This window comes from Lepisma saccharinum, chromosome 10 (genome assembly GCF_977018435.1).
Source record: "Lepisma saccharinum chromosome 10, izLepSacc3.1, whole genome shotgun sequence".
Classification (NCBI taxonomy): domain Eukaryota; kingdom Metazoa; phylum Arthropoda; class Insecta; order Zygentoma; family Lepismatidae; genus Lepisma; species Lepisma saccharinum.
In genome coordinates, this window is record NC_139238.1 from 35,389,093 (window position 1) to 35,401,499 (window position 12,407).

Genomic DNA, 12,407 nt, shown 5'->3' on the forward strand with positions numbered 1-12,407 from the left:
AGCAACTCTTGCTTTATTTTTAAATCATGTTCATATGTTTTTGTTGTGTATGTCACTTTATATCTTAGTGTACATGCTATTTTTTTGTTATTATTGCAAAATTAAATTTAAAAAGTAAAATATTGTAGCAAGAACAAAAGAGTAAAACTATTTTCCTGCGATTTGTGTTAACATTTATGTAAATAATTAAATAAAACTGTTAAATATTATAAATATTCGTTATTTTATGGGTACGTCAACACCAAGGTTATTTGCAACCCATCACATGTCTGTTGAGGACATTAAGACACACCCATGCCCTCGCCGGGACTCGAACCAGAGACCTCTGGATCAAAGCGAGTTGAGTCGACCACCCAACACGCTCGACTACCGAGGCCGGCATAAAACTATTAGGTTGGTCTCTTAATGTAAATACATACTTCTCAATAAAAATGTTAATTGTTATCTAAAAAAACAAATGAACAGACACAAAAGACATAAAGAGAGTTAGAAACATTTTCTAAATGTTTTTCATGTTACATTTCATTTGCATGAGGAATATAATAGCTGCTTAAAAACTGCTATACCAAGACATAATTTTTATTTTTTAAAAAAAGGGAGGGAGTGAGTCATTCATTCATTTATTTGAGTGATCAGAGCCCCCCCCCCCCCAATAATTTTGACAAGTCGGCGCCTCTGCCGGGATCCACTGTGTACACATGAACTGGACTAGTTTCAAGCATTGTCTCTTGTACTCCTGTGACGTTCTCATTGTAATATTTTTTAAACACAAAGTTAATAGAGAAACATTACAGCAAAGGGACAATTCACAAGTGGTGATGCGCTGTTTAGTGTAAATCTAGTCCCCTTCACGCAATCTGCACGTTGAAATTGATGAAGGGACACGAGTGGCGTATTCTGAAAATTTGACATGATTTACTGCAACAATTCTTATCTATCAGGGGTGCCCGAGCGTCATGTGAATTTTTTTGGGGAACAAATTTTCATAGTTTACCTACCAATTCTATATATATTCACACAAAAAATGTGTGCGATTGTTTTGGGATTGTTTCGTTTGATTGACTTGTTATTGATTCTTAGTTATGGTTATTAGATGTTCAGCATCTACTTCATGATTTAACAACTTCAACAAGAATACTATTTCCTGTAGTAACATGAAAATGAACCGTACTTTTTTTTGGGGGGTCAGATTTTGGTGTTGGATGATTTCAGGCACGCTTAGTTTCGCTTGTATGCGTTCCTGTGCTACGACTCACTGGATAATTGTAAAATTCTGTCATTTTCGTTGTCTAAAGCTTACATATTTTGAAAATGTAATTTTTAAAAAATGAAATAAAATTATCCACATTCAAACAAAAATCAATAACTACGTGTTTATCCAAACTATATTCGTGTGTGTATTGGGAGGGATGCTGAACAATTCCTTTGGGGGGGGGGGGATTTTGATGAACGACTTTGGGGAGGGATGCGTCCACGGTCCTGGGGGCACCCCTGTTATCTATTGTATATACCTATTAAGGTAGGCGAACCAAAGTCCAAAGGTGACCATAGTTAAGCTTCTAGGACAATTTACAAACCTATAATGAGAGATAAATTTCTGAAATTAAAAAAAAAAACTCCTATAACTAATTAACAACTTGTACCAAGAGGATCTTTTGTAAAATTCCTTGTAACTTAAAAAAGAATTACAAAACCGCTACATGTGGATCACCTTAGGAACAGGGGTCCCAAAGGTTGCCCACGGCTATCACCACGGCACGGCACCACGTCATGCACCCCTTAGAAGGGGTCGGAGTGGTTAGCGAGGCGAGTTCGAATCCCGACCTGGGCATGGATGTTCATTGTCCCCATTCATCATTTATTTCCATATCAGTCTCATTATCGCGATAAGCCAAAGTGGCAGAAAGGCGACGTAAAATAACCAAATTCAATTAATCAAACCCCCTAGATGGGGAATTCTGGATGAATCCCTGACCTCCTTCTCCTCGGACACAAAAATTCAGTTCTCTCACCGCACCGGTCAAAAGTGGCAGGAAATGGACGAAAATATAAGACAAAAAGTACTCTCTCTCTCTCTCTGTCTGCCTGCGTTTTTCGCACCCTCCGCATGTTGAACAAGGCTCCCTCAGTTGCGTCTGTGTTGACATGCAGACCGCCTCTCCCCCTTCCCTTCTCTGTGACCAGCATACACAGAGCGGCAGTTAGGCGAAACCGAAATGCTTAGGAAATGCTGTCGCCCACAGGAAGTGCTTTATTGAGACCACTCGCACGAACAGTCACGTGATGTCTCTTTCATCGTGTGTGGAGTGAAGGCGTGCCACACACGTAAATTTGCCGTTGCGTAGAAACGTATTTTCGTTTCGTCTCCCTCTCTCTTAGCATCACGTGTTCTACCCTGCTCGAAAACCTTCGCTATTGTTGCCATATTGTCATTCCATTCCTGGACACACTCGCGCAAACTTCATTGAAAACAATTGAACAGCGCTCCAGCTCGCGGTTCCCACCGGTCAGCAGGGACGGCAATGTGGCAATATAGCACGGCGTAGTCGTTGCTTCTTTTATGCAGTGCATGTTCATTGGCTAGCTAGTAACTAGTGTTGCCAACTGTAATAATGAAGCACTATTTCTGTCACGGAAGGGGAAAGCAGGTAAAGTGGCGGTGAGTTTTGTTGGATTGGAAGCACCATATTTTTATTTTATACTAAGTATTTGACCGGTTTGACGTTGTGTGCGTGTGTTTATGTAAAAGTGTGTGTTTGCTAATGAACGTTAAATTCCATAATGCCTCCAGTTCTGTCGAAGTTGAAATCAAAAACCTTGCATAGCCAAGCTCGGGAAATTCTAAGCAACGTGCACGAGTTCATGAAGGAGGAAGCCAGTCATGGTGTTAGCATCCCAATAAAGCATTTTGGCAAGAGAGCAGCGAACAGCAGCAACAAATTGTTCATATTTCATAATTTTGGAATTATTCAAAATAAATAAATTATGTGGCTCCAACATCATTTCAACTCTGGCTCCGGCACGTGTTCTTGTAGAAATTGCATAGAGGAGGCTGTCATTTTTGCTGCTTAATGCGATACATATTGTTTTCTGTGTTAAAATTGCCATGCTTTGATGGGTGACCAAGTTCATAGCAGGGCCGGCGGAAGGGGAGGGCGAACCGTCCCATCGCCCAGAGCGGCAAAATTTGAAGAGAAGAAAAAAATAAGCCTATTGAAAACTGTGATCGAGCGAGATATTCTTTTGCGCTGAATAGTATTGAAATAGCATAAGAAGTCTCATTATTTATTTTATATTTTGATGTTTTAGTTAGGAATATATTGATTTTCAATTTTCCGTTGCTGCGTAATGACCGGGGGGGGTCGAAATAGAGCGGCATCTGCCGCCACCTCCCAGGGAGGCAAAATGACTAGCGCCGGCCCTGGTTCATAACAAAAGAAAAAGCCGCGCAGCTTATCGTCTAGTGGCAGTATATGTACTTGTTATTGTTGTGGAAGCCGGCATCCTTTGTAAATGTACAACAAAGGCAACCGACTGTCGCCGATCTCGGAGAGGAAATAATAATACTGCTTGAGGAGGAGTGTTATGGTGCAATTGTAGCGGTTTAACACGTTGGCATGTTATTATCTGCCGTTGCAGTTCCATACCAGTGTATACGGGTTTTGGGAGTGAAAAGTTAGAACGCCACCAGTGCATTAATGCAATGAAAAATAATATATATATATTTTTTTATTTTGCTTGAAATCACTCAAATAAGGAATCGTATGAAGAAGTCTTCTTTGCAGCATTTTTGGTAATTTTACTTATGTGTTAGTTCATATTTTGCGAATTTTTAGTCCATATGTATGTAGCTACATACATAGTCACTTGTTAGTACATATTAATCCTAGTCCTGGTATAATGCATGACGTTTAAAACTCAACGTTAGATAGACCTGAATTCTCTAATTTTATTGTTGTACGTAACAGCTGTGCATCGGCGCACCGCAGCGATTTTTCTATCTGCTCCATTAGCAACACTGCTTCTTTAGTTCTGTCGCGCATTGCACGGCAGAATTATCTGCGCTGGACTCTACATTGTGTTACATGGCCATTCCAAGGGTTTGCTTATATGTTGAGAGAGAGGGAGAAAGACGATTTGTTTTACTGGTACCTAAACTTTCTCAATTCACAGTGTCCTTAGGGTGCTATGATTTTTTCCACTCCTTAGTCAGAAAATATATTTACATTTTCATTTGGAGGGTTGAGTTATTTTATTTATTTAGTGCAAGTCAAGGGCCAGGCCAGAGGGTGACTGGTTATCGACATAAAATTTACTACTACTACTATTATTATGCAACAATTATATATTATATAATAATTATATTATACCTACAATATAACTTGTGAGCAATATCGTAGACAGCCATAATTCCTTACACATATTCACTGGTTTGTACCTTTACATCTTAAAGAAATACACCAACTCTCTCAAATGAGGCTTAATGATTTAATACAAAAATACCAATTCAAAGAGGGAAAGAAGCAAGTCATGCATAGAAAAGCAAATATACGCCTGCCTGTACTCGCTCTGAAATACATTACAACTTTACATTAGTTCACGGCAATGATAATGACTTATTTTATGAACAATTCGAATTAAATAACGGATTTTGTATATTTTATAATAGGGTACAATTTTTCAGCAAGAATAATGTACAGAGCATTCCCTGACATTCGCTACGAGACTCGGCGGCAAGCGGCCCGGCATCAGCGCTTGTCTTTCCCGGTGAACGGGGAACAGTCGCACCCTACAGTCTGTTTCTTTCGATCTCCCTGAATTCGTTCTCTTTCCCTTTCTGTTGACGTTGCAGACAGACGCCAGATAATCCTCCCTCGGAAGTTGTGTTGTGTCGTGTCCGTGTGTTGAAGATTGAAGATTGTGGCTTAATATGGCACCACAAAAGTTTACATTACAACAAAGGATTTATCTTGTCGAGTGTTACTTCGGAAAGAGAAATTGTGGAGAAGTGCGACGACGTTTTGCAACGAAATTTCCTGGTATTCCCGTTCCACATATAGGACCACTATATTAAACCTCGTAAAAAAGTTTAGAGTAACAGGGTCAGTTCTGAATAAAAGTGGAAAGAAAAACCCACGTGTACTTACTGAGGAAAAAACTTGATGAGATAGGACAAAGGTTAGAACAGTCTCCTCGGAAATCTATACGTCGCCTCTCACAAGAAACGGGTGATTCAAAAACCACAGCATTTAGAGCCGCTAAAATTCTTAATCGGGAGAATTACAGTAGACGAACTTGCACGTGTAAATGTCAATTTCCTTCGGAGATGCCAGGAATGTGTTGCAGCAGAGGGACATCATTTTCAACACCTTCTGTAGTCAAGGTTAGTACACAATATGAAAACTGTAATTTTAATAACCGACTCTAGCGACTGTCGCGGACCCCGTTAACCGGGAAAGACAAGCGCTGATGCCGGGCCGCTTGCCGCCGAGTCTCGTAGCGAATGTCAGGGAATGCTCTGTATATGTTATGTTATGTAATTTAGTCATATACTTTGACAAAGCGCTCACGACACTCAAACAAAACATTATAATACTACATCTTTTGTTTGACTCGAGTAAGTATTTTGCTCTGATCCGGGTCATTGTACAGCGTTCACCAAATGTCCTGTCAATTTATACTAGGCAACCCAACTTACACAAGGCGTTGCTGGGTTGCGTATAGGATTAGGCTCAATTTCAGGGTTGCCATATGCACAATTGATATGTATAAAATACGCGAAAGGAATAAACCAAGTATTATGTATTTAAAAATATTTTTAAAAATCTGTATTAAAATCGAGAGGAGAGGAAATGAAAGGGAAGGAGAGGAGAACAGGAGGCGAAAGGAGAAGAGGAAAATTAGAGGAGGAGAGATGAGGAAAAGGAAGCAAAGGGGAGAAGAGAGGATAAAAAACGAAATGAGATGAGAGGAGAAAAGGAGGGTGGAGAGGAGAGGAGGAGTGGAGAATAGAGTAAAATAGAGAAAAGAAGAGGAACGAAGAGGAGAGGAGAAGAGTGCAGTGGAGTCGGGAGTCGAAGACAGAATAGGAAATAAGAGGAGTGGAGAAGGGTGGGATGGGGACACGATGCAATAACAGGAAGCGACATGAGATAGAAGCAGAGGAGGAGGGGAGAGAAGAAGGAAAAAAGAGAGGTAGTTGCAGAAAATATCATCTGAGCGTCAAGAGTTGATGTATTGATAAAGTTTTCAACATGAAACAATCAGCAACATTTTTAAATTGCAATCGTACATTCTCGCTGCGAAATGCCTGTCGGCTCATTTCAGAGCAGGATAAGATCTGCGTTAGATTTTCGAATTTACTTGCGATTACACCACTAAAACCATAAATTTAATTTTCATATTTGCCAGAGTAAGTTTATTACAGCAAATAAATGGAATGAATTGATTAATCCGATAAAAGTATATTAACTTTTCCAAAAATGGGGAAATTATGTGCAAGAAATGTGCACCCTAGTCATAACACGTCCCTTTCGAGGCTCCAAAGCACGCCACTGACCACGCTCAGAGATCATAGTTCAGCGTATAGTCATAGCAGTTATCTTAGTTTTCGTCCTTGCCTGATTCAGCCTGAAATTCCGCTTTGCTTCTTGAAGCTGGAAACATGTGACGTGCAGATGCAATAAAAAAGCGACTTATTACTTTCTTATCTCCACGGCGTTAAGCTGCGCATATTTGCCTTGAGCTCTGTTCACCACGTAAGAACAGCAATTGCGGTAATTTTTCTGAACATCTTGCTGTGTGAAGCAAGTTTGGCGCTCCTTAGAGAAGGCGGTAACGGTATAGGTGTAGTATGTCTCCACATTTGATCACGGCAGTATGTCTCCACATTTTTCTCGATACGTCATTGTGAACCACGTTAGGTTAGGTTAGGTTAAGTAAATAAAACGTACACATCTTGTTTTTTTGTGTTTCCTTTACTTAACCTTACATAACCTAACCTAACCTTACCTTACCTTACCTAACGTGGTTAACAAGAAAGTAAAGGTGAGAAAACACACAAATAAAGAACTTGAAACATACATACATATCACACCTACATTCTTCCAATGTGGAGACATACTACACCTATACCGGCGGTAACAAAGTGCAACATCGAAGTTCGTAATTGTTTGAATGTATCGAGTATCGAAAGCCGATGTCGACATCGACGAAACCGACGATATTGATACAACAACTGTATGCAGTAACGATATCGGAGGGGGTAGGGAGAGACGGACGCCGCTCCCTGCCGGGGGGGGGGGATTTGCCACTAGCATATAGCTTGGGGGCCGCAAGCCCAGGGGGGCGCACAAAAATGAGTGCGCGAAAGTGACAAAGACCACCGACTATTAAAATTCCTTAATATTGTGGTAATAAATCGACATGTCAAGTCCTATTACTTTCTTGTTTCATGAAAGAAAGCAGAAGGAAGGACTTTATAGCATTTAAATATCTCCTTATATCATAACTTTAATAATTTTTAATCAGACGTGTGTATAATTTAAAGCTTACAAGCGTTATTAATACAGAGCATGCAATTAGTGTAAGTGAAGTGCCATAATAACAAAGCAACTGTTAATAAATATAATAATAATAATAATAATAATAATAATGTCGATAGGGCTCAAAACAAAGGATAGCAGGGGTCCAAATTATAGAGTCCGTGTCGTTTGCGCCGAGGCTTCTTATCGGTTCATTTGCGCCGCCACATATGTCAAGACCTTCCTTGGTGGGTTTTCCCACAATCCGGAGTGTCATTACCGCCGCGCGCACGTGTGTCTATGACGTTGCCCAGCTGTAGCTGTTTATCTTCGATTGAAAAGGAAGTATTTATAATATTTTTGACGATTTTATGTAGTGTATAATAATTAAGCGTAACAGACTGGAATATTTATGTTGCTTCCAAAGTGTACATATACATAGTACTTATATAATGTTTGCAAAAATAACACTATTTATAATATTTTTGACAATTTTATGTAGTGTATAATAATTAAGTGTAATAGACTGGCACATTTATGTTGCTTCCAAAGCGTACTTGTAGAATGCTTGCAATATTTTAACAATACTGTATTTACAATGTTTTTATAACGATTTTATGTAGTGTATAAATGATTAATAGTTAATAGGCTGATTTACGTATTTTGTGTTGTGGAATAAAATTGATACAAGTAATCCTGTGTAACGTCTTTTGAAATACGCTAAGAAAAGTCATATTTGACTCTCTGGATAGGTTTAACATTTCAGTGTAAACACAGCTGTGCAACGTCATAAACACACGTTTGTTTGTTTGTTTGATTTCATGCACTATGGACCATGTTCCCATAAACACACGTGCGCGCGGCGGTAATGACACTCCCGATTGTGGGAAAACCCACCAAGGAAGGTCTTGACATATGTCGCGGCGCAAATGAACCGATAAGAAGCCTCCGCGCAAATGACTCCGCGCAAACGACACGACCCAAATTATATAAATCCCCCTCTGCTCCCTGGTCAACCCGTCTGCCCCATTCCACCACTCCCATCAAACAAGAAAAACATGATAAATATTACTTTAGCTCAAATATGCACTTTCTTCATTTTGTAAACATGACTGCCTCCACAAAAAATACTACGCCCCGTCTGCCTCCCGGTTCTATTTTGTGCTGCCGTCATAACTGTATGAAATGCATAAAATAGAAAAAAAAACACATCTGTGCTAGACAATCACTTATCTGGTGTACCTTCCTTATCTTCGCGATTAGCCAAAAGTGGCAGAATAGCGAAGGGACAAATCAATGAACCAAATTTGCTTCAACAGCCTCTCCTAAAATTTCTGACAAGAAATCCAATTAAGGATCATTTTGGTGCAAAATTTACCTTTACCCCTTTGAAACCCACCTTTCATTTATTTATGAACCTCTGTATATCGTTACTAAGGACATTTTGAATCGCATAAAATATCCAGAGACTCATTCCACTGCCGATCTAATCCGCAGCTCAAAGGTTCTTTCACAGCAGCACATGTGCATCAAAGAGATCCTTCACATGGTCAGCGAGCTACAAATTGAATACAGGTGCTGCTTTTTTGCTCGCCAGGTCCCAATCTAAATATTTTCCCGTGCTTTCGGGTCAGCATTCGACATCAGGAGCTGATACTGTAATGTACTGTACTGGCGAAATGTAGTGTTGTGTAGACTTAATTAATTGTTAAATTTGCAATATGTGTCTTCTGCCGGCAGTGGCGCAGAGACGGGATGCAAAGTTCAACCTTCACGCACACAGCATAGGTCTCAAATAAGATTTCCATAAGCTAGTGCTGCTAATAAAAAAGTAAATATCAGAAAATGATTTTGAATTTTGATTTTTTAAAACATTTTTATTATATTTTCAAGATAGTTTTTAACAATTCTGGAACAGATAAAGTTCTAGGTCTCATTCCATCATTTTGTACTCATTTTAACCAGTTTTAACTTCCTTACGAAGTTTTCCGAGAACAGAGTTCAAACCACAAATGCTCTAACTAAGGTACTTAAGTTACAACCGCAAAACAATAGTTCAGTTAAGTGGCGTGCCCAGGATTTTCGAAAGGGAGGGGTTACGTACACTTTTTCTGGTAGTCAGGTCTCATTTTGCCATCTTTTCCTACCTTTGACTTCTTTTTTTTAAGGAATACTGGGTCAAAGGGGGGTTATAACTCTCACCAACCCCCCTTGGGCACGCCACTGGTTACTGACTGGTAACATACACAAATTTGCATTTCAAGAAAACCTACCTTCCTAAATAAAATCACAAATACGCCACTGAGTGGGCATCCCGCCCTACCCCCAATCAAAAAATCAAAAAGCTTAATTCGCACAGTGGTATTTATCCTGAGGACCAGTTTGTCTATGCTTTTCTCTCTCTCTCTCTCTCTCTCGCTCTCTCTCTCTCTCTCTCTCTCTCTCTCTCTCTCTCTCTCTCTCTCTCTCTCTCTCTCTCTCTCTCTCTCTCTCTCTCTCTCTCTCTGTGTGTGTGTCTGGCTGTCTGGCTGTCTGATGTTGCATTACGAGAACATAAATCATTGATATGCCACATGTCGATTCAATTACTCTCTATATATAGTATATTGTGTTTATATATAGTGTAGTGTGACGTCGGGTATGGCACGGATGCGGAGCTCCAACACATGAATATTGAATTATAACACCATTAAGCCTTGTTTCCATGATTATGAAAAACTAAATATGCTGACCAAGGCAGTAATTTATTTTATTAAAAACATAAACTAAACGTAACGTTTCAACCTTCTAGCAAGGTCTTCTTCAGACTCTGTATCAAGTACAAAAGTTGAATATTGAATCCATGAAGATTGTCTGCTCCATTCTTGTACAGGTAGTGGCAACGGCAATGTCCTCTTTACCCCCCCTCCCCCTATAAAAAAAAAGCTTCGATTTGAAAATCTGAAGTTTGCTGCGACAAACTCGTACAAACTTTACCTGTACGATCTGGTAACCTTACCCAGGATTGTCCCAAGGTATACACAACCCATAGACTTGAGGCTGGATGATCCCGAGAGCCGCTTTGTGCTGGACCCAAATATCCCTGTCATTATTATAAATTTTTATCCTCACGAAGGTTGATTTTATCCCCTCTCCTCGTAGTTATATTTAATACCGTAACATTAATATTTCCATTTCGTAACATGTTTGGATGTTTACCGCATTACACGTGGTCTTCCGATGTTGAATCTTTGTAATGTGAGTAAAACTTTCACATTTTTTCTTCATGTTGATGCTTCGTCTGATTTTCTATCATAAATAGTAACGTCACAATAACTGTGTAAAGTTGCACCATTCATTTTGAATTACCCTGTACTTTGGGCATTCTAGTATTACTTATTTATTTAATGTCTTATTTTGAATGGCGGAGTTAAGGTCGTACAGTGTCTTTTTTCCACTTAACCATATACATAAAATTACACACAAAGTGCTTATACTCATTTCTCATATCCCCAGGCTCATACACACACACTACACTTAGCACGCTGAGTAGAGTATATAAAATACGTATACAATACAAAATCTAAAATGGTATTCAACTGTCTACATTGTATTTTAAATGTATTTTAAAAATAAATTCATGCGAGTATCATTCAAATGCATATGCCTTTCAGTCTATACTTTCCAGTCACATTCATATCTCTTATTTGATTTGATTTTTGTTATTTCGCGTCGCTTTTCTGCAAATTTTCGCAAATCGCGACGATGATGATGGATAATGATATGAATTAATTAATGAAGGGACACTAACAAATAACACCCATGCCCAGGGCTGGATTCGAACCCGGGACCCCTAACCACGGAGGTCGGCACATCTCATATTGGTCGTTATTCCAGTTCAGCACAAATGATGTTCACTACAAAAATATCCCGATCTCTGTCCGTTAATTAGCACAACAAAAGCACCTTCAAACAACCAAAAATAAACACATCTTTAGTGTCAGTCAGTATTCACATTGAATAATTCTTTTCCTGTGTTGACTTGGCTTCCTGCACCATGATTATCCTATGAAGCACGCTGACCTTGAATAATGCGTGAGTATACACACACGTCACGTTTTTTCTCTTCCGCGAATCTTGGCCGCGGGTTGTTTTCGTGCCATATCGTTCACACCTTCCACTAGATTTCTTTTTAAATATCGTCAACTACGCGGTGCTAAAAATTCCGCAATCGTCGATGATTCAACAAAAACTCCAACCTTGACAAGGAATTTGCAGCTCATTTACCAAGTGAGGTAGGCCTTCCTACTCTACGTGACGTAAGAATTTGTTTACGCACGCCTGTTTTCACATAGATGAAGCCACCATGCATTTAGGAACTGGTTATGTCATGTCACCAGGTGGGAATCTATCGAATTTAAGTCTTAAAAATGTAGGAATTGTAGCTTTCCTGGCGGCGTGATTCGATTCAAGTGTTCTCGGGCATATCAGTAATACAGAACTTGGAAATACAGTAGTTTCTTTACTTTTCGTATTTTTTTTTCAATCTTGGCATGTTTATTCTATCCCTACTTTATGTTTTGTTGTCGTACAGTCACGGACACTACTGCGTTGTAACGATTCCACTAAGCGTCAATTTTATTGTTACAACGCATAAGGGTCCATGACTGTACTCTTTCCATCGCCTTGTAATCAAGGTGTCCCGGATTTGATACCAGGTGGAGGCACATAGAGGTTCGGATTTCCCTTTAAACTGTAGGTCCAGTCCCGATTAGCCTTTATGTGCATAAAGTGGGCTTAATAACGAACTCAACAATAACGAACTCTCTCTCATCAAAGTATGCATGTGAAATATCCATGCAACAATGATCATACTATAACATTTTTTTGCCAAAATGTTTACAT

At 39.4% G+C, this 12,407-nt stretch overlaps 1 protein-coding gene across 2 annotated transcripts in view; it reads right to left on the reverse strand.

The window, feature by feature from the left end:
• The window catches only part of RhoL (Ras-like GTP-binding protein RhoL), an 87,448-nt gene that overhangs the window by 42,839 nt on the left and 32,202 nt on the right, over window positions 1-12,407 (reverse strand). The gene's annotated exons all lie outside the window — the stretch shown is intronic.